At 36.8% G+C, this 23,322-nt stretch overlaps 1 long non-coding RNA gene across 1 annotated transcript in view; it reads right to left on the minus strand.

Annotated features, from left to right (window-relative positions):
• Positions 1 to 390: 390 nt before the first annotated feature.
• Positions 391 to 23,322, minus strand: part of LOC126951973 (uncharacterized) — a 43,216-nt gene continuing 20,284 nt past the window's right edge. The window contains exon 3 of the long non-coding RNA XR_007724751.1: positions 391 to 657. This is a non-coding gene — a long non-coding RNA (uncharacterized LOC126951973). The remainder of the gene's footprint in view (positions 658 to 23,322) is intronic.

Below are 23,322 nucleotides of genomic sequence, written 5' to 3' on the forward strand. Positions count from 1 at the left end.
AAATGGTTTTTCATTTAAAAGCTCCTTTTGCAGTGAAATTTTTGAGACTCTGTGGATTAGAATGTATGCGGGTTTTAGAAATCCATATTAATACTCAAAAACATAGCAGAAACTAAAGTACTCTCTGACAGTTCCTGGCTTTATTTACATTTTAATTGGTGCATATCTTCATATGCTTACCTTCCCATGGAGTTTTACAGGTTCTAATTTTGTCTTACACATATTTTTAGCCTTGATATATGTAGGAACACAGAGTAAAAACTTATCTCTAATAATAGACTCTAAATATATAAAATCTATTGTTTAATCTGTAAATACTTCACTCATTTAAGCTAAATTCAAATATTTCCTCACTCCCTCAATCTCCATTGATCAAAAAAGCTCAAAATAATCTCACCCGCCTCACCTCTGAGTTCCTGTAGTATTTTCTGCTTGGAGAAGAAAATCCACCAGAGCACCATTCCCACAGGACTTTATTCAAAACTCTCTGGCAGGAGAAGACAAGACTGTGAAGGAGGGTAGAAACACTCTAAATCGGAGAAGGGAGTGGAATATTTTAGGAAGTTTTGAGGTTGGTCAAAGTTCAACTCTTTCTGGAAATGCTTCTTCTTTCCAGAGGGATTTTTCATGTGGATTAGCAGCCATTGTTTGGGTAGCCTGGATTTGATCAAAAGAGTGAAGAGAAATAGTTAGGGTTTATGTTACATGCAAGAGAGGCTGGAACAGCTGCCAGGGACGGGCATGTGAAGGCCATAGTGGAAAAATCTCAGTCTCAAGTCCTTCAGTTTTACATTTATCTATCCACCATTTGTCTTTTTTAAATGTACCCTATCAGTCAGGGTTCTCTAGAGGGGCAGAACCAATAGACTAGATGTCTATATGAAAGGGAGCTTATTAAGGAGAATTGACTCATATGCTCACAAGGCGAAGTCCCACAACAGGCCATCTGCGAGGTGAGGAGCAAGGAAGCCAGTAGTGGCTTAGTCCAAGTCCCAAAACCTCAAAAATAGGGAAGCCAACCGTGTAGCCTTCAGAAGGCCCGAGAGCCACTGGAGTAAGTCCGAGAGTCCAAAAGTCGAAAACTTTGGCGTCTGATGTTCAAGGACAGGAAGCATTCAGCAGAGGAGACAGATGAAAGTCAGAAGCCTCAGCAAGTCTGTTTCCCCACCTTCTTCTGCCTGCTTTGTCCTAGCCATGCTGGCAGTTGATTGGGTGGTGCCCACACATACTGAGGGTGTGTCTGCTTCTCCCACTCCACTGACTCAAATGTTAATCTCCTTTAGCAACACTCTCACAGACACACCCAGGAACAGTACTTTGCATTCTTCAGTCCAATCAAGTTGACACTTAATATTAACCATCACACTAACTAAGGTGACCATAAAAATTATCCTTGACACATATATGAGTAAAAATAAATGCTATTAATAATTACACTGGGAAAATAGGCATGAACCACATAATCATACATTCAGATAGTTTTATCATTTTTTTTTCTGTTTGTTTACTCTACCCAATTAAATTCTAAGTCTCCATGTATCACAAACCACTACCAAAGAGACCTTAAAAATATCACTTGATTGACTGGAGTAAAATGATAAATATAAAAGACTCTTTATACAGAGGATTCACTAATTATAGCTGCGATATCCTTTCAGGTAACTTTTTTCCAGTTCATATTTATTACACTCTTCCCGAGGCATACTTGCCGTTTGTGCCCTTACACATCAATGATACCGTGAGGTCATCCAGCTAGTTTCCCTGATACACACTACCCGATTATTTTCCCTCTTTTAAATTTCCAAAGAAAGAAAAAAATATTACTTCTTTGTGTAAAGGAGAAAAGTAATATATATGAAAATTAGTAAATTGTACTGACTCTAGGCATTTCAATTTGTGGGAAATCACTGTACTTTTTAGTAGAACAGTCTTCAATTCAAGCATGATGGCTTTTTAATTATGTAACTATGAGATTTTTAAATTATACATTTTTTCAAGCCCAGTATTTACTGAAAATGTGTAAGTAAGTAAAAGGATTTTTATGTAGGTTACTTAGAACTATATCGTATCTATGAAATAGAGAAGATAAATAAGAAAATTTGATGGGACCAAATTACCTGAACACATAAATATTTCATCTGTTTCCCATTTAGGAAAAAAAGAAAGAAAGAAAGAAAGAAAGGCAGAAAAGTGCAACTTGTTGCCAGAGCTCATTTCTCAGGGTAAACAGGAAATAGGTTAAGTTGGTAAATTAGGAGAATACAACATTAGAAAACCCACATCCAAAGTGCTTTGTATTATTAACTGATTTTATAAACCGTTTATTCTGCCTGTAAGTTTCTGTCTCCATAAGCAAAGTTGAATAAATTCATTCAATTCAGCCAATATTTAATAAGCATTATCCATATGTGGGAAACAGGCCATTGTTGAGGTATTTTGTATTAAAATATTAATAGAATAGGATACCTAAAACTGAGGGGGCTTATAGTCCCTGATATGGTTTGGATCTGTGTCCCCAGCCAAATCTCATGTCCCACTGTACTCCTCAATGTTGGAGAAGCAGTTAGGTGGGAGGTGATTGGATGATGGGGGCAGAATTCTCAGGAATGGTTTAGTACTATCTCCTGGTGCTGTTCTCATCATAGTGAGTGAGTGAGATCTGGTTGTTTAAAAGCCTGTGGCACCTCCAGCTCCTGCCACGTAAGACACCTGCTCCCTCCTTGCCTTCCATCACGAGTAAAAGCTCCCTGAGGCCCCCCCTCTTCCCCCGCAGAAGCAGATGCTGCCATGCTTCCTGTACAGCCTGTGGAAACATGACCCAATTAAACCTCTTTTCTTTATAAATTCCCCCAGTCTCAGGTAGTTCTTTACAGCAGTGTGAGAACAGACTAATATAGTCATAGTCCTAAAGATAGAGACAAATATATTATCAACTGAGTCCAAATAACCCCACAGTTTAGGTATCTTCAGAGAAATGCATAAAGGATACTGTAGTTTACACAAAAGATAATTCCACCTGAGGAATCAGAAATAACTTTTGAGTTTGAAAAATAGTCAAATGATTCAAGGTAAGGAAAAAATTCACATTATTTTATTTTCAGCACTGGGCAAGTATTTTTAAATCATATTTTATTATAACATTGATTTACGATTACAGTTAATTTTGGAAATACACCAAATAAAAAGTAAAACAAAAATCACTCAGAATTCTAGCATTCTTAAATATCTGCTTCTATTTTTATATTTTGGGTTTTTTTCTATAAAGATACTTTAAAAATAGAATTTGAAATGAAAATTTATTAACCTGCTCTTTATTATTTAACATTTTTAACTATGGGGATTGTCTCTGTCATCACATATATTTCAGAAACACAACTCTAAGTGGTTACAACATAATCTACTTTAAAATTTGTCTTTAGTAAAATATAATAGGAAAGAAAAACCTGTTTTCGTTTTTTAGTAGCACAAACACAACTATGATGAACTCTCTTACAACATATTATTGAGTGAATACATGCATTTTTCCCCTAAAATAAATGCTGAGAAGTGAAATTACTGAATCAAAGGAAATGAATATTTTAAGGCTTTTGATACAAGTAACTAAACTCCCTTTGAAAAAGACTGGTAATTTATGGGTCTGTCAACAATGTATTAGAATTTTCAATTACCTACAAACTCAAAGTTGCCATTATTACTTTAAAAACAAAATGACCAAAAAAAAACAAAAAACAAAAAAACAAAAAACCCACACTTGTCATATTAGTAGGTGAAAAACAGATTGTCACTTCATTTTGCATTTCTTTGATCTCTAATTGGGTTAAACATTTTCACACTTACTTACTCCTTCCACTTCTTTTATTTTTTTCCTCAACTATTTATGTTGCCTTTAAGACTTTTTTTAAAATGCTGAAAGCTTATTGACTGTAGTAAACACTGCAAATATTTCCCAGATTTGCCTTTGCCTTTTAATTTTATCATTGATTTATTTTAATTTTTCTTTGCCCCACTTAATGATTTCCAACTATTAAATGACTTTTACCTGGAATTCTGAATCTCTAACACTAATATTGTAAACCTTTCATTTGCCTGATAAATCTTGGCCTATTCTTTTATTTGGAAATCATTTTGTACTTTTTTATGATACTCTTAATAAATAAGATTTTTGTTTTTACCTTACCAAAGAGCTCCATCTTTAAATTAAAACAGCCTTCTGAAATATTTTATATGATTTTAGAATATTTTTCTTTACCTTTGTGATTTTAAAAATTGCCACAAAATATTTAGAATGGGTGTCTTTTTAATGCTATTGCTTATAATAACTCATTCCTCTCAAACAGAACACACAAATATTTTTTTTCCTACCTCAGTTTTAGCCCATATATCTGCTCTAGCTTCTGTTTTCTTGTTTCAGGGTCTTGCTGCTTCTTTTGTTTTCTTTGCTATATAGGCTTTTTAGAAGTTTTATTTTACTTATAGGATCCACAGTGTTTCAGAAGACATACATTCTATTCTACTGTGTTAGCCTTTAAGTTTTTTGAGTTTTTCTAATTCCCATACTGGTCTTTGTTAATGTAATATTACATCAGCAATTATACAGCAATGGCTGTTAATGTTATATGTTTTAAATATCTTAATTTAATTTAGAAAATATTTTTATTTTGTTCTTTTTGCTCAAGATTGCTTTAGCTGTTCAGGGTCTTTTGGGGTTCCACACAGATTTTAGGAACTTTTTTTTTCTAATGGTGTGAAAAATGTCATTTGTGTTTTGATAGGGAATGCATTGAATTTATAGATTGCTTTGGTTAGTATGGATATTTTAACAATGGCCATTTCATCCCATGAGCAGGGGATATCTTCCCATTTTTTGTGTGTCTTCTTCAATTTATTTGATAAATGTTTTATAGTTCTTGATGTAAAGATCTTTTGCCTCTTTGGTTAAATTTATTTCTAGTGTTTTTTTTGTACTTGTTGTAAAAGGGATTGCTTTGTGATTTCTTTTTCAGGTAACTCTATATTGGCATATAGAAATGCTACTAATTTTTGTATGTTGATTTTTGTATCCTACAACTTTATTAAATTTATTAGTTTCATTTTGGGTGGGGGTAGAGTCTTTGGGGTTTTCTGTATATTAGATCATGTTGTCTGCAAACAGAGATAATTTGACTTTCTCCTTACTAATTTGGATGCCCTTTCTTTCTCTTGCCTGATTATTCTGGATGGAACTTTCAGTACTATGTTGAATGAAAGTGGTGAAAGTGAGCATCCTTGTCTTGTTCCAGATCTTAGAAAGAAAGCTTTTAGCTTTCCCCCATGTAGTATGAAAATAGCTATGGATTGTTTATGTATGTGCTTTATTATGTGCCTTCTATACTTACTTTGTCGAGAGTTTTTACCAGGAAGTGATGTTAAATGTTATCAGATGCCTTTTTTGTTGTTTTTGCTTCCATTGAGATGATCAGAGGGTTTTTGTCCTTCATTGTATTGATATATTGTATCATGTTTATTGATTTGCATATGTTGAACCATCCGCATATCCCTGGGATTAAATCCATTTGATCATGGTGAACAATTTTTTATATACTGTTGGATTCGATTTGCTAGTATTTTGTTAAGAAATTTTGCATATATTTTCACTGGAAATATTGTCCTATAGTTGTCTTTTTCTGTTGTGGTGTTGTATTTTCTGGTTTTGGTGTCAGGCCGATGCTGGCCTCATAGAATGAATTTGGAAGAATTTACTCCACTTTGATTTTTTTGCAATAATTTAAGAAGAATTGGTTTAAGTTCCACTTTAAGTGTTTTGTAGAATTTAGCTGTGAAGCCACCTGATCCTGGGATTTTCTTTGATGAAAGACTTTTTAATCACTGATTTAATTTTGTTACTTATTGGTATACTAAGATTTTGTATTACTTCATTATTCAGTCTGAATAAATTGTATATGCCCAGGAGTTTGTCCATTTCTTCTAGGATTTCCCATTTGTTGGTATACAATTGTTCATAATAGTATCTAATGATCTTTTGTATCTTGTGGTGCCAGACTCCATTTTCTTTTCTTTTCTTTTTCTTTTTTCTTTTTTTTTTTTTTTTAGAGTTTGGTAGATTCTTTAGTTTCTTTAGAAACATACAATGTACCCAAGTTATAGCAAATAGTTCTATGCATAGGTACATATCAATTGCACTTTTATTTAATTGTTATTAGTAGACTCCTTTTTCATCTCTGACTTCATTTATTTGAGTCTTCTCTTTTTTTTTTTCAGTCTAGCTAAAAGTTTGCCAATTTTGTTTATCTTCCCAAAAACCAACTTTTTTGTTTTTTAGGGGTTTTTTGTCTGTATTTTATTTATTTTTGCTTCAATATTTATTATTTTTTTCCCTTCCACTTATTTTGGGTTTGTTTGTTTTTGGATGGCATCACTCCACCTGACTTCAAAACATACCACAAAGCTATAGTAACCAAAACAGCATGGAACTGGCATAAAAACAGCGACATAGCAAAATGATACTGAATAGAAAGCCTACAAATAAACACACACAACTACAGCCAATTGATTTTCAACAAAGGTGCTAAGTACACCATGGAGAAAGAACAGCCTCTTTAATAAATGGTGCTGGGAAAAGTAGAAATCCACATACAGAAGAATGAAACTAGACTCTTATCTCTCACTATAAAAAAATTACTCAATATCAACTAAAAATTTAAACATAAGACCTGAAACTGTGAAGCTACTAGAAGAAAACATAGGAGAAAAGATCCCTGAAACTGGTTTAAGCAAGGATTTTTTGGATAAAACCTCAAAGCATGAGCAACAAAAGCAAATACAGGCAAATGGGACTGTGTCAAGCTAAAAAGCTTCTGCACAGCAAAGGAAACAATCAACAGAGCAAAGAAACAACCTACAAAATGAAAGAATTTATTTGCAACCAATATCCAAAATTACAAGGAATTGAAACAACTCAACAACAACAAAGCAAGTAACCCAATTTTAAAATGGGCAAAAGACCTAAATAGATATTTATCAAAACAAGACAAATAGCCAACAGATAAGTTTAAAAATGCTCAGTGACTGTAATTATCAAGGACATGCAAATCAAAACTACAAGGAGATTAGGCACTATCCAATTAGAACAATGGCTATCAAAAAATCAAAAGATAACAAGTGTTGGAGCCTTTATACCCTTTACACACTGCTTGTGGGAATGCAAATTAATATAGTTATTATGGAAAACATTATAAATGTTGCTCAAAATATTAAAAATAGAACTACTATGTGATCCAGCAATGCCCCTACTGGGTATATATCCAAAACAAATGAAATCAGTATGTCAAAGAAGTTATCTGCACTCTATGTTTATTGCAGCATTATTCCAATAGCCAAGATATGGAATAAACCAAAACATCCATCAACAGATGAATGGAAAAAAAAGTGGTAGATATATACAAAGGAGTATTATTTGGCCACAAAAACAGAATGCAATCTTTTTGGATGAATCTGGAGATTATCTTCAATCTCCAGAAAGAGAAATATTGCATGATCTCACTCATAAGTGAAATATACAGAGTTGTTTTCATAGAGGTAGAGAGTAGAATAATGATAACCAGAGAATGGGGAAAAGAGGTTTTGTGAGAGTTTGGTCAATGGGTACAAAGCTACAGTTAGGAGAAATAAGTTCTGGTGGTCTATTGCATCTATAGTAGGATGGCTAGAGTTAACAATAATGTATACTGTATATTTCAAAATAGTTAGAAAAGAGATTTTTGAATATTTGCATCACAAAGAAATGATAAATGTTCAAAGTGATGGATATGCTAATTATCCTGACTTGGTCATTACATAATGTATACATGTATGAAAACATCATCTTGTTTCCTGTAAATGTGCAGAATTATTATATGTCAATTATACATTTTAGAAAATAAAATATTGCATTTCAATATTCTTCATCATTCCACTGAATCACAATATACTATAGTTAATGTTATTCCTTTTTTTATCTCCTCAGCCTGTCATTCAACTTCTGATTTCCATTTCACTTCTGTGAACTGGTGTTATTAAGTGATTTTTTAAAAGAATATCATAGAGGTGGCACTTTTATGTACCATTTCTATATCTGAATATATTTTTATCTCCCTTAACAAACAAAAGACAAGTTGGCTAATTATACAATTATTAGATCAAATTATAATTTTGCAAAATATGCTCTATATTTTTGGCATTTTAGATTGCATCAAACATTTTAGTAGATGATGTTTTTTTCTCCATGGTTGTTTATAAGGAGCTTGTTATACTGAAAGGGGTTGGTCATTTGATTTTTTAATTTTGCTTTCTTTGTACAGACTCAGGCTATGTCATAGTGTGAATCTGTTCTCATTATTAATGAGCCTTTCAATTTGCACATGCAAGGTAGTTTTAATTGGTTATAGCTTTAACTATTATTTCTCTCATTCATTTTTAATATTTTTTCAGCAATAAGATCAGTTTTTTTATTTTCTTATTACTGTCATTTACCTCCGCATTCTCAAAAAACTTCTAAATGTTATCCTCCAAACAACTCTTCCCATTTCTCACTTTTTAATTCTGACAGTTACCCAATCCAGGGTGGATTATTATTCTATTTTACTTGCTGTCCTTCTTTGTCTCAGATATATTTTTTGTCATCACATCCTATATCTCCCTTTAGGGTTTTTCGATTCTGTTTCACTGGAATGATGTATTGCTGCATTCTACTGGGATTTTTTGTTATCTACCTAATGTGTTCTAGTCAATGCTTTACTAATAATTTTTAAATTCACCTTCTCCCTCTGCGTCTTCATGAAGATGTTTCTTATCCTGGTCCTGCACTGTTTCTTCACAGGATTTTATTACTTTTCTCTTTTTCCAATAAAGCAGAACGTATAGAGATGAAGCGTTTGCCAACAGATCTGTTATGTGATTTGCCCATGACACTGCTAATCTTATGTGAGTGACAGTTCAGTTGTGTTCTTGGGTTTACAGCTAGAGAACAGGTTACTGTGCAGGATCCCAAGGTCAGTATCTAGTCTCCAATGATAATTTATCTGGTGCAGTTTTGCTTCACTGGGGTTGATTCTTTTCTTCTATTCATTATTTCATTTCTCTGAGTTAAAAATAAATAAATAAACCTTATACACAGAATCCACTTTTGCCAGGCTTGTTCCATGTTTTTTTTGTGTGTGTGTGTCTTTTTTTCTTTTGTCCTCTATGTCTTGTTAATTGTTAGGTCAGTTATTGTTTTGTTTATTTTTATGTTGCCATTTGAGCTTTCACATTTGTCTGTGTCTTCTCAGATATTGGTGAGAAATTTAAAAGTGCTATATCTAGAGCTTCTGAGTGGAGGTTATTTAAAAATTAAACATAAACCCTCAGTTCTCACCCCTAGTGAAGTTCTTTCTCACTAATTCTTAAGTCCTGACTCTTCTAGCTGCATATTGTCCATTGTTATGGAATGAATTGTGTCCTCCCAAAATTTATATATTGAGTCCAAACTCCTGGTACCTCAAATGTCACTGTTTTTGGAGACAAGGTCTATTAAAGAGGTAATTGAGTTAAAATGAGATCATAAAAATGAGCCCTAATCAAACATGACTGAGGTCCTTTGAATAAAAGGAAATGTAAACACAGTTGGGTACAGAGGACAGACAACGTGAAGACTCAAGGAGAAGGCAGCCATTGACAAACGAAGGAGAGGGGCTTGGAACAGACCTTTGCCTTAAGCTCTCTCACACTTCCAGCCTCCCGGACTGTGAGAAAATAAATTTCTGTTGTTTAAGCACCAGTATGGTACTCTGTTATGGCAGCCCTAGTAGACTAATACATCCATTCTGTCTCCCGTACTGATAGAGGACCTTATCACCCACTCTCATCTTCCTTCAAACCCCCTTTCCCTCTTCCACCATCCTCACTCTCAGCTGACAATCCTGCTTATTATTTCACTGAGAAAATAAAAGCAATCAGAGAAGAACCTCCATGGACACCACCACCACTTCTACCCAGGAACACATACAGCATGTATGTGGAGCAAATATAGAACATATAGGACATCTGAAACCTTTCCATTGGCTGTTCCTATTGCTGAAGCACTCTTCCTTGAGATACCCCCAAGACCAATGTATTCCCCTCCTTCAAATAATTGCTCAAGTGTCACCTTCTCTGAGAGTTCTAGTCTGCCCAAACTAGTTAGAATAACAATGCACTTCCAATACCAAGCCCACCTGTACCCTGATTAATTTTTCCACAATACCTTCTAATATTCTATACAGTTTATGGCTGTATTATATTCATTATTTATTGTCTGGTCCAAGTATGTAAAAACATATGACTATTTGTTTGATAGTATATTTTATGCCTCCAGATCAATGTCTGGCACATGAGAGATATTTGTTTACATACCTCTCTATCTATTTAATAAATAGGTATTTATTAAATCTATTAATAAACTGAATATCTTCAAACAATACCAACTTTCCTCAACCCAAACTCTCTGTGTTGTTTGTATCATACTTATAAAATAGAAAGAAAAAAAAGATTTGATTTGGCATCATATAATGAAGAGCAACAGGGACACCACCTTTCTGGGCACAGCAATGGATTATCAGTTTCCTAGGACAATAATGGATTTGGCATTATAATGAAACCACCTCACCTTCCTTACTAAGCAGAAGTGCCTTCTCTGCTACCTTGTACCTACAACCTATGAGGTATCCACATGAACATCAAGCGGCAGTCTCCCTAACTAAACCACTATTCTTAACCTTCTTTACTGGTTTACAGGCTCTTCCTTCAAAGCTGTTCCACTCTGATTCTCATTGTACAGTACCTGCCAGGCTCATTCCCCAGGGTATGTTTCTGTTCTTTCGCCCTTATGCTCATTCTTCTACAAGATGAGGCAAAGTTACACAGAGCTCAAGGTTGTGAGATTTGGAGCCAAGTAGCCTGAATCTGGGTCCTCCCTCTGCCCCTTCCTGGTCAATTTGAGTCGTCTTATCTTCAGTTTTCTTAGACGTAAAATGGACCTAATGAATGTAGAGTGTACAGAGTTTGTGAGGATTGAAATAGATGATGCATGCACACTATTTAATAATGTGTTTGCAATTAGTAAGCACCATTTTCAAATAATGTTACCTGTATCACACATTTGTTACCAGGTATCAACAAATGTTACCTGTTGTTGCTAACTGGCTCTGGTATCCATCCAATACAAAAGATTATTTTTTTTCTTAGAAACCCTTGCAAGGGCAATTTGTTTCACCATGTTCCCTTTAAATTGACATCAGCTACACTAGAACTTTATTTTGTATGTTTTCTTGGATATTGTAACTTGGGCTGCAGAAAGCAGACACATTTGTAGGTAAAACTAATTTTTCTCTAACCCTGCCCTGCACCAAGCCTGCCTTTGGAGCTCCTAAATGCTTGATGACTATGGATATCAGGGTTATCACAGTCTCCAGTGGAGAATTGCCTGGCTACCTGACACTCAGCCTCCCCAGGAGAAAGTTTTTTTCTGCTTCATAGGCTGTGATACCTCTAGGACACCAACTAACTATCTGGATCTGCACTAAATTTTGGCTTATTAGATTTTCATCATTTTATCTCTAATGTCTCTGATTGTGAGCTAGATAGATTCATATGAAAATTCTCTAAATCTTATCAATTCTCTCCCACTTAGACACAAACCATGATTATATATAAAGATGATATCAAGTCATACAAATTAGTTTTCTCAATATATCCCAATGTATGACAGCTTCATTTGGTAACATTTTATTGATTCCCTATTATGGGCTAGTCCTGAAAAAAAAATAATCATAGTTCCTGTTCCAGCATTTTACAGTACAATAAAGGAAACAAATCTTAAACAGTTACTCCCAAACACTGACAAAGTGGTGAATAAAATAGCCTGAAATACAATATAGTGGGTTGTTAATTTTATTATGTCCAAATAAAGTTGCTTTACCAATGAGTACTGTTATACTTTAAGAATGCTTCATTGTTTTAATAAGAATTTTTGGTGAAATCTGTTAAATTACTTCTTTATAATCAAAGAAATGTGTGAAGGGAGAAACCTGTCACTTCTCATCATAATTCCTGATAAGAAATTCTTGTACATGATTGATATTCAGTAAATCTATTTTGAATTAATGCATGTATCTATATCTGTTATTTAATTAGAAAGAAAAGAACTTTATGAACAAGAGCTCAACTCTGGAGCTCAGCAAGAGGACCATTTTGATGTAGCCTCACAATTTACTGGAAAAATTTCACATTTTACCGTAGATTTATGGAGTGTTTGATCAAAAACAATTCAGTATGTTTAAGAGTCTCCTTCCGGTACCTTTGGCTTTTTGCCCAGTTTCAATCAAAGCAAGATTTTTATTATCAAGTGGCTCCTTTCTGTCCCTTTGATGTAGATTTAGCTTGTTAAATGCATGCTCAGTTCATTCCTATCGAACTTTTTCTCAGCCTGATTCCTAAAGGTAGACAGCATTTCCAGATCCAACTGTAACTCTTCCACTTGCCCTATCAAATCTCAGAATTGCACACATTCAGGTAAGGACCAGCAAGGACAAGGGGAATGCAATCATCAATCAAAACCCAATACATGGTGGGCACGGTGGCTCACATCCAGCATCCCAGCACTTTGGGAGGCCAAGGTGGGTAGATCACCTGAGGTCGGGAGTTCAAGACCACCTAACCAACATGGAGAAATCCCGTCTCTACTAAAAATACAAAATTAGCCAGGCATGGTAGTACATGCCTGTAATCCCAGCTACTCGGGAGGCTGAGGCAGGAGAATTGCTTGAACCCGGGAGGTGGAGCTTGCAGTGAACCAAAATTGCGCCATTGCACTCCAGCCTGGGCAACAAGAGTGAAACTCCATCTAAAAAAGAAAAAAAAGAAAAAAAAAAAAACCCAACACATTGATTTTGGAATCTGGCCAGAGTGAACCAGTGGTTACATTTTCATTTCCTCATCTGGAAGGTCAAGTGTCCATCAAAACCCCTCAGTGCCATTAGGCTTCGGAAAATACCTGTAGCTTCTCTTTACAAACTTTTGGGAACCCACATCATTTGTAAATGAATATTGCTGAGAATACTACGTTACCGAGGTAATTTTCAGCTGATGGTTAAGGCTGCCCACACTGTCGAATGTATTTACTTTATTAATGCCAATATCTATATTTGAAAAAAAATCTAATAAATTACTTAACTATACTCGGCATACAAAAACACATCTGTCATGGCAGTAATTGTTGACTTACCCTCATGTGCTTTGGCTCCAGCTAGATTTTAGCAAAGACTATTGTCTCTTTAATTGTTACAGCCCACATTAGACCTTAATCTTTCAATGAATAGAAACCAAGTCTACATTTTCCCCACTGGATACCCAGAATTCTCATTATAAGAGCTTAATAACTGCTCAATAAATATTTGTAGAATGAATAAAAGGATGATTAAATACATAAATGAACAAACTAACTCTTAACGAATGATTTTTAGTTTTTGACCCAAACCTACCCCATGCCTGGAAACATGAAATCTGCAGCTAGATTGTTCAATAATGCTACATTCCTAAGCTTCCATTTTGTGTTGCATCTAAGAGTCCTTCCCTAATTTCCATTTGTTAGAAATCTTTGATCTCATGCTTATTTTAATCCTTTTGTTGATGAAGCCTGGGTCTCTCATCCTCACCATGTAAACTGAAATGCCTCAGCTCTATTCTCAATTCATGGTCATCTGACTCTTCTCTAAGGCATATTGAAATTTCAAAGTCAACCAGCAAAGAAACATGAAACAAAAGAAGCTGGGTTTTAAAGACTTCCAGTAAAAGTTGCCTTGAGGTTTTTTTCAGTTATCGTTTGTCACTCTAGATAACAGGTATTAGGCAAACAAAAACAACCTCGGTCACCATGGAAGATATCAGAATTTGCTATAAGATTTAGATGTCTATCTTACTGTCATCTTCCAGGAAACTTTCAGGGGTTCACTTGACGGAGAAAACTGATGCCTCAATTATTATCAGATTAGGATCTAGCTCTATGTCCTTGATGAATAATATTAAAAATGTAAGTAGCTTCATGCATATTTCAAAGCATTATAAATATAGCAACTTAATTTCTTTTACTTTTAATTTCAGGAGAGTTTGTAAGATCCTTCCAAAGAGGTGTCAAAAAGTCATTGTTAGTTTTCGGATCAAGTCTGATGAAGTTTGAGCAAGTCTCACCAAGAATGCAGACTTAGAGTAGATGCTTTTAGAGTAGATGCTTGTCTCCATTACTTCCAATGACCCCAATAAAATAATCACACATAGACAAGCTTATTACATCAGAGAGAATGGTCCATCCTAAGACAAGAGGTTTTTAACACATTTCTGAAAGACAGAAACAGAGTAAAAGCCTGTTGACAGATTTAAAACAGCATTGAAAAATATGCACAGGAATATGATAGCAATGGAGAGATTTTATCTTTAAGGCAGAGTCCAGAGAGGCTCCAGACACAGGTAGCAAGCAAACAGGACGACACGAGAACAAAGGCAGCATGATATTGAAACCTTCAGAACTAGTGACTTAAGCTTGAAATCTCCTTCATTTCACACTCCCAAGGCAGTCCAGGTTTTACCCTGGAAAACTCCTGAGAACTCCAAATAAATCTACCAAATAACTATGGAAATGAAGAGCTGATGGAAAGATTTCTGGAGCTCCAGGAAAACCTTTCCCATTCTGGTAGGTTGGAGGTCCCAGTCCAAAAACCAACTCCTTTCCTGCTCATCCTCAAGTGAAGCCTGCCATTGATAAGCCCTTTCCCAGACACAGAGATCACAGTCATATTTCCTATTCATTAAGACCTAGTAGGAAAACACCCTACACACACAACACTGGGAGAGCAACCCAGACTAGCTTCCTTCAAATTCAACCAAGTCCTGAATCTTAGACATGAACAAACGACTAAAGATCACCAGGCACATGAAGAAAAGCAATAGCCCTAAAAAATAAAAGAAAGAAAAACCTCCAAGAGAACACATGGAACAGACTAAATAGTATAGTTTTAATTTTTTTGGAATCAGCCTATGAGCACAGATGAAATACTTCTTGTGGTTGTGAATTTAGTACAAATGTAATCCTGAGAATGTGAAAGTAAAGGCAGAGTTGATATAAGGTGGGAGAGGTGGGAGAAGCAGAAGCAATGACAATGGTAGAGTCACTGGTAGCATCATCCTTCAAGGTGGTCAAGGGTCTCAAGTGATATTGCTTAAATCTGATGGAATAAGAAATATTGCTTAAATCTGATGGAATAAGAAATACAGTCTGTTACTTAGAGTAACTAAAGAAGGGCCTTATCAAAAAGTGTAATAAGAGGAGGGGAGAGCATACAGTAAGCTAAATCCTATTCTTTTGAATCTAAGCAAATAGACAAATCAGCAAATCAAATGATAGAAGAGAGTAAATTACCAGAACAAAAAAATACATGAATTATTCATATTAGTTTTCTCTGGAAAATGGAACTGGAAATGTCGAAGTTATACAGGGGACTATTGTTTTTCTATTCTAATAAATCTTTCTGGCTGGGTGCAGTGGCTTACGCCTGTAATCCTAGCACTTTGGGAGGCCGAGGTGGGTGGATCACTTGAGGTCAGGAGTTCAAGACTAACCTGGCCAATATGGTGAAACCCCATCTCTACTAAAAATACAAAACTTAGCCAGGCTTGATGGCATGCACCTGCAATCCCAGCTACTCGGGAGGCTAAGGCAGGAGAATCGCTCAAACCCAGGAGGTAGAAATTGCAGTGAGCCAAGATGGCACCACTGCACTCCAGCCTGGACAACAGAGTGAGACTCTGTCTCAAAAAAAATAAATAAATAAAAGAAAAATCTTTCTGTTTTATTTCATTTGTATCTTGTAAACAAATTGATTGAAAATAGTAACATTAAAGTATTAAAGGAGATTAGTGGAAGAGAGAATTATTTTCTCTGACTAGTGGCTAGATTTCCAATGTTTAGATGTCATGAGCCATAACTTACTGAGTTAGTTTCTTCATTGGTGCAAGCATTGGGTTGACTACACAGTCCTTAAGGATATGAAAAGGTCAGATCCATTTACCCAGAAACTCCCAGCCAAAATCCACATGTATCGTCACAGAGCAGTTGTGTGTGGCCCAAGGTGGAGAATCACTGTCTTGGGCAGCAGTCATTTAGACAGTCCAGACACAAGGCTCACTGCCTCTTCTCTTGGCTCTGTCCACTACTCATCTCCCCAATTCTTCCTGTTTCTGATTCTCCATGTTTGTCATCCTTTCTTGACATAGATTGTGGCCTCCTTTATTTTAACGACATTCAACCTGGACTTGTCTCAAGATCTATCTCTGGTTTAATAACCCAATTCCAATTCCTACTTATACCCCGGATTTATCGTTTGGGTTCAGCATTTTTTTCCTAAACTACTTTGGTGACCCCATAATCATCAAAACCTAAACACCACAGCATGAGACTGCCATAGACCAAATCATTTCCACAAGACACCATACAATTCTGAAGAGATTGCAGTGACAGCCCCTGAGGCTCATGAATTGATGTCATAACTTAGTAGTTATATACAGGATAGTTCAGATTAGGGAAATGTCACCCAGCCAGAAACCTGGTTAATTCAAATTCATAGCATCATCATTCTCTGAAGGGTCTTTCTAGGGCTCACTTCCATTCATACTATATCCTAAAATTTCTCTAGTAACTATGTTAACTATTTAGGTTAGAGTTCGCTTTTACCAATTAACTAAATTAATATGGTAAAATTCTGTAATTCACACTTCATCACTTAATCTTTATTGCACACATGATAATGTATCTCAAAATTTACTTATTTTACACTAAGCTTTGTACAACAGAGGGTACTCCAGAACAAGAGACAGAGGCATCAAGATCATAATAATATTGGGCAGAGCATTTACCAACAAAAGTGTCACAAAATGAAGTTTCAGTAAATGTCTCAGCATTCCAGTGGTAGTTGCCTCACATTGCTCAAAACAAAACAAAACCTTCTTTCAAATATCAAAGAACCCTACTTAATTATTCACTAAATTAAAATATTGATTGATCTTTTCACAGAAAACTTAACAAAACTCAGCCATTACTTTAAAGGAAGCATTTCCAAGGATTTATTCTAGTAAAAGGAGCTCACGGTATTGCAGTAGGGATAATGCATGCTGAATTCCTTCTTTATTCTTCACCAGTTTCAAGAACTTGAGTAAGACTTGTAATCCTTCTGAGCCTCTTCTTCTTAAATATCCAAATGGGGATGTACTAGTCCGAGTTTTTGTTTACAAACAGCAGAGGCCAACTCAGACTAAATTAAACAGAAAGCAATGTATTGGAAGGCTACTGGGTTGCTCAAAACCTGAAGAGTAGCCCCATTATAGGATCATAAAAGGCTCAGAAATCAGGGGAAGTGAGATAACACACAGGAACAGTCTGCTTAAGACAACATCTCTGGAGCCTGCACCACAGGCATCTTAGATTCAGGGAATCAGTTCAGACATACCCATTGAATCTTTGAATTCTTTCCCAGGCAGGGACACCTTGATGACCACGCCTGCCACCTACCTTGGGAATCTCTGAAAGTAAATATAATAGTTAATATTTTTATAGCAATTGCCACATGACTGGCACTATTCTAAACCCCACATACATAATAATCCTCACAACATTACACAAGGATGACTTACTTTTATCAGGTAAGTAATAGGGCTGTTCATTTTGATCAACTAACTAATGAGGCACATCCTATGATGAGCCTCGTTACATAGATTAGGAAACTGAGGGAGAGAGATGTTAAGTCACTTGCCGAAGCTGGTGAATGGTGGTGCTAGAATTTTAACCTGCTCATTACACTCGTGTGTCTTCCAATGGCAAATAATAGACCAGTCTCACAGATTATCAGGGTGCCTGGCATAGCGTGTCTGCTCAGTAATTACATGATAATGTTATTTTCCCCTAAGGCTTCATGAAACAGAAATAACTGAATATCAAATATTTCATAACAGTTTGCTATGGTGTTTATATTTCAAAAATGCTGACTGAATTTTTGTAGTGTGAGAGGATACAATCTCTCTTTAGTAGAAGACACATTGACATCTGCAGATCAAAATTCCACAGACAGTAGGGAAACACACTGGTGATAAAATCAAGAAAAGGACCTTAGCACAGTGCTTCTCATCCATTTCCCATCATGACATTCAGAGAAAAGGACAATATTCATACAGCATAAGAATGAAACCAACCAGAGTATTGGCAGCTGGAGCTGCTGTGGGCCCCACCTGGCCTTTCGTGAGAAGAGAAGGAATCAGTGTCTCTGGACACCTACAACTCGTTCATGACCAATCAGTATGAGTGACATGCAGCACCCATTTGCCTTAGAGAACGTCTCAAATATCAATAATTAATATTTTAGATTCTTCTTTAATAAAATATTCCATTTCTTCTTTTTAAAAAATCACCGAAAGATGATTCACCAAAATCCTCAAACCTTCTACTTGTCTCACACGCAGAGATTTTCAAATTCATGCAAGCAGCATTTTTAAATGATGCTATGTCATAGCTCTCAAATGTAAACATGGAGGTTAAAAAAAAAAAAACTGCTTCATTAGTGTTGATGTGCTGGGCTGTTGTTCTCTGTTGAGTGTCTACCTTTACTTCCTGGGAGACATCTTCACGCTTGCGGAGGGATGCCATAGTTCACAGAATGCAGTGTGGAATATGTTGCTTTACATAAAATAATCTTTTCTCTTTCTCTCCCTATCTCTACACCCCTCTATACAAAGCTATTTATATTTCTGCAAAGGTAGCCTACTTTCTTCACCCCTGGCCTTTGCATATGCATAAAGCCAGAGGAACCCCATTTCTATTCTAGGTAACATAACCTGAAACACAATGGAGGATCGTTCGCAATTCACACTTTCTTGGCCACCTAAGCAACCAAAGCTACCTGGAAAACTGTCACACAGGAGAAGCTACCCCGCTGAGACTCTGGCACAGTCTTCCCCACATCTCCCCGCTGGACATTTAAGGATCTTTGTAACAGCAGAGCCTTTCTCATGAATGAATAAATTAGGAGCCAGGAAAATGAAGCCACATAATAAAACTAATTTTCAGAGCATAAACAGCTCTTAATGAGACTATTACATGCCCAAATCAAATTATTTTATTAACAATGTAAAAGACAAAAAAAAATAAATTAAATTAAATTAAATTAAAAAGCTCAAAGGCTTAACAATAAATCTCTTCCATAAGTTGGGATATTTTAGGTAAAATATTTAATTGACCTCTTTCAAAAGCTTCTCTTCATGAAAAACTGTGAAAATCACTAGAGTAAATAGCTATTTTTATTGCAAAGTTAGCCATGTCCTAAAAGTCCTAAAATCACCCCAAACATGCCAATTAAAATGTAACTGTGCTCTTAAGTAAAACGTACTGCTTTCTTACAGCCTCAAATGACTATAGCACAATACCAATTAAATTAGGATAAATGTTTCTTTCCCCAAGTAAGACAGGATTATTAATAATGCATCAGGACACATTCTCTGGATGGGCCAGGTTTTCAAAGTAAAGTTCCCATTACCTGACTGTGCTTGGAGCATTTTGGATTTACATTTTAGTGTGTGAACAGCTTCCAGCCTCTGAATAGATCACAGGTGGAGCTGCACGGCAGAGTCTCTAACCTGCTGTCACAGGAGATTTCACCAGTGCAGAGCCATGTGACAATCACAGCCATCTGGGAGGCATCTGGGAGGCAGGTTCAGCCTCAATTCTCCAAGCACCAAAAGGGAAGCTTTCACTTAGTATGAGGGAAGATGTGAACAATGTTAATCGTGTGCATTGCTGCCATTATTATTTATCGTTACATCTCTTCTTGCAGCTTTAATAGGTGATTTTAGAGATCCCATCCTAATTTTTAAAATCATTATTTCAGGAGGAAAAAGTGTACTAATAATGGCAAAACAAAACAAAACCATTCTCAGTTCTGAAACACTTCTATCAAAATCCCTGAATCTTCCACTCCAAGTTCACCAACAGAGTCCACAGTCTTGTTCAAAATCCTATCTGCTGCAGCTGCAGCCTCTGCTTGCCACTCTCTGCCATGGGGCTCCTCCCTCCTAGAGGGATCATTGTGCCTGGATGCAACCACACCCAGAGCCTGGCACAATGCTGTTCCCATCGGGACCTCCGTCCTAAGGTGGGTGCGAATGCCTCCCCACAAAATACGGAGTGTAGAATCGCAGAAAAGATGGATTTATAACCCAGCCATATATTGTAAGGGACTCGTCTCTATTCCCTGCTCCTCCATTCCTGTCTGAATGCTGTATTCAAAAATAATTAAGTTGTGTTTGTTATCAAAGGAAGTTACACACTTTTTGGATCTAGAAGCAATAAGTGGGCTCACCAATTAGTTTCTTAGGATTATAGGATAAACCATATCACATTTCATAGACATATAGAAATAGAGAGTTAGAGTATGTGACTACTCATAATGACAGTAAGTCTACAAACCTTTAAAATTAATCTAATTTCTGTGTGCGTGTCTGTAGGTGTCTATATTCACAGTGTACACACACACAGACACTGCACACACAGTGTCTATATTCACAGTGTACACACACACACATTCACATTCATGTGCGTGTATACACCGTACTCTTCTCACTAAAAACTATCTCTGGTAATGCCATCCATACTCATAGCTTCAGTTATCACCAATAAAAAGGAACTCACAGATCTTCAGACCAAATAATTCCTCTGAGCTCCAGTCTTGTCTATTCAATATCTTCTCAAAATGTCCACACTGAACACACATCATGCCATCCTGCTGCTCCCTCTTCCCATGGGGCAGGATGGGATTACAGGGAACCTTGGGCCTCTTTCAGTGTTTTTCATTGGACCAGCATCCACTGGCTATGTAGAGTATAAAACATAGACACTTAAGAGTCACCCTGTTTCCTTCTTCTTCCTCACCCTCGATATTCAATCGATCACCATGTAATATGTGTTTTGTTTTGGTTTGGTTTGGTTTTTTGTTTGTTTGTTTGTTTGTTTTGAGACAGAGTCTCACTCTGTTGCCCAGACTGGAGTGCAGTGGCACAAGCTCAGCTCACTGCAACCTCTATTTCCCAGGATCAAGCAATTCTCCTGTCTCAGCCTCCCAAGTAGCTGGGACTACAGGCGTGTGCCACCACGCCCAGCTAATTGTCGTATTTTTAGTAGAGACGGGGTTTCACCATATTGGTCAGGCTGGTCTCGAACTCCCGACCTCAGGAGATCCACAGGCCTAGGCCTCCCAAAGTGCTGGGATTACAGGCGTGAGTCACCACACCCAGCTGTAATATGTGTTTTATCAGGTACTTTTCTGGCCTAGCCCAGCGTTTCCATGTCCTTTAATGTCATTACAGTTCCAAACCATTTAGGATTCTGAAGAAGTTGCTTTTTGCCACACTAGATCAAAGCAGAAGCCAGAGTTGAGAATATAAAGTAAAAGTTACTTCACATACTAAACACCCCAGAAGGCATTTGGGGACCAGATACATCCTTGGGATTTATTAAATATCCAAACCAGCTACAACCTGCAGCTATCATCCCACCATCTTCCTCCAGCCTACATAAGAAGATGACTGTGAGGAAGGAAGGGACTCAAGGGCAATAGTGGAAGTTATGATTACAGCAGCGGTCTGCAGCTTTGTGATCCACCATCAGCCCCACTGACAGCATCCCTACTCCCATAAGTGCAGGTGAAGTGGGCTCCACGAAAATCTCTTATAGAGATTGGAAGATGGATTTTCATTGGCTTCTCTTTTTCTGGTACATCTGTTTATATAGTTTACATATACTTAAGTAGTCACAATACACTTGTGACTATTTAAGTGAAGAAAAGAAAGAACTGAGAAAGAGATGTCAATTTAGAGAGGCAGCCCAGAAACAGCCTGATTTCCTACCTTTGCTTGGGCAAGGATGAGTAAGTGTCCCACGGGTCCAGCAGACACTGTGGAAGTTCCTTGGGTGGGAGTCATCTTGCCAGCAACTTATGTAGGATGATGACTGCTGGGCAAGGAAGAGCCAGCAGTAAGAAGGCACAAGTAGGACATGAGAGATGGGAGCAAGGGCAGTGGCGCAACAAGGCGGCAAGGAGCCCCCCATGTGCTATGGAAGAACCCACACGTGCTCCATGGAAGACGGTGGCATCTGGGGAGCTGTCCCAAAGGGGACACTTGAAGCCCATTGGAATTCACCAGAAAAACAATGATGGTCAAGAGAGGATGGCATCATCATCACCACTAAGAGAAAAAAGCATCTGACTCCTTCTCCCTTCATCTCTTCTCCAAGTTCTCAACATACGAAAGGAGAAATGGCTAGTGGAATGGGGAGAAGGTACGGAAGCACACATAGCACTTTGTCATTTTTGGAAGTTCTTTAGCAAAGCTGGATGCAGTTGAGAGAAGAGAGAAGTATTCCAATGTGAACATGAGACTGAAGTTTTGAATGGGCCCAACGTGAACTGGACTAAATGATTAAACGTGTGCAAGCGGTATGGATCTGTTCAGATGTCACTAAGGGATGAGAAAATGAGATCTGACAAGGTTTACTTGAAAGAAGTAAGGGGAGAAAATAAAACGATTTCACTTCACATTTGTGCTTAAAGAAGTGTGGACCTTTTAAGGAACCAGATGTAAAACCTACTATATCTTTCAACCAGACAACTATGTGAAATTGCTCCAGGTCTACCAGCATCCACTCTGGTCTCTCTCAAATGTGATTATGAAAAAAATTACATCTAACTGTGTCACCTTCCCACCTCTAATTAAAGCCCTCCCATTTTTAAGACCCATTATTTTAAAGATGTTTTTATGTAAAGTATGAAGATCTCAATCTGGATTCCACCTAACAACCCAGCGTCATGTTGTTCCAACCTCTCTGCCTTTGCTATTTACTCCAGCCTTCTTTCAATCCTTCTTCTTGCCACTGTCTCTCATGCCACGGGACCTTTGCACATGTTCTTCTCCCTGGATTCATCCCACATCTTTAACACTTAACTCTGAATAATTCCTTGGATCTTAGCTCAGAAATCATTTCCTCAGAGCATCCTTTCCTCTGTCTGCTACATCCTGCAATTAGAACTCTGAAAGCACGTGAATCACTCCTTCAGGTATTTATCAGAGATGCAATTTTGTATTAGTGTGTGTGTTATTTGGTTATGTCTTTCTCTGTGTGTTTATCTTCTCCCACCTCCCAACATTGAGCTCTGTGATGACAAAAATGACGTCTATTAGGAC

Source organism: Macaca thibetana, chromosome 4 (genome assembly GCF_024542745.1).
Source record: "Macaca thibetana thibetana isolate TM-01 chromosome 4, ASM2454274v1, whole genome shotgun sequence".
Lineage (NCBI taxonomy): Eukaryota > Metazoa > Chordata > Mammalia > Primates > Cercopithecidae > Macaca > Macaca thibetana.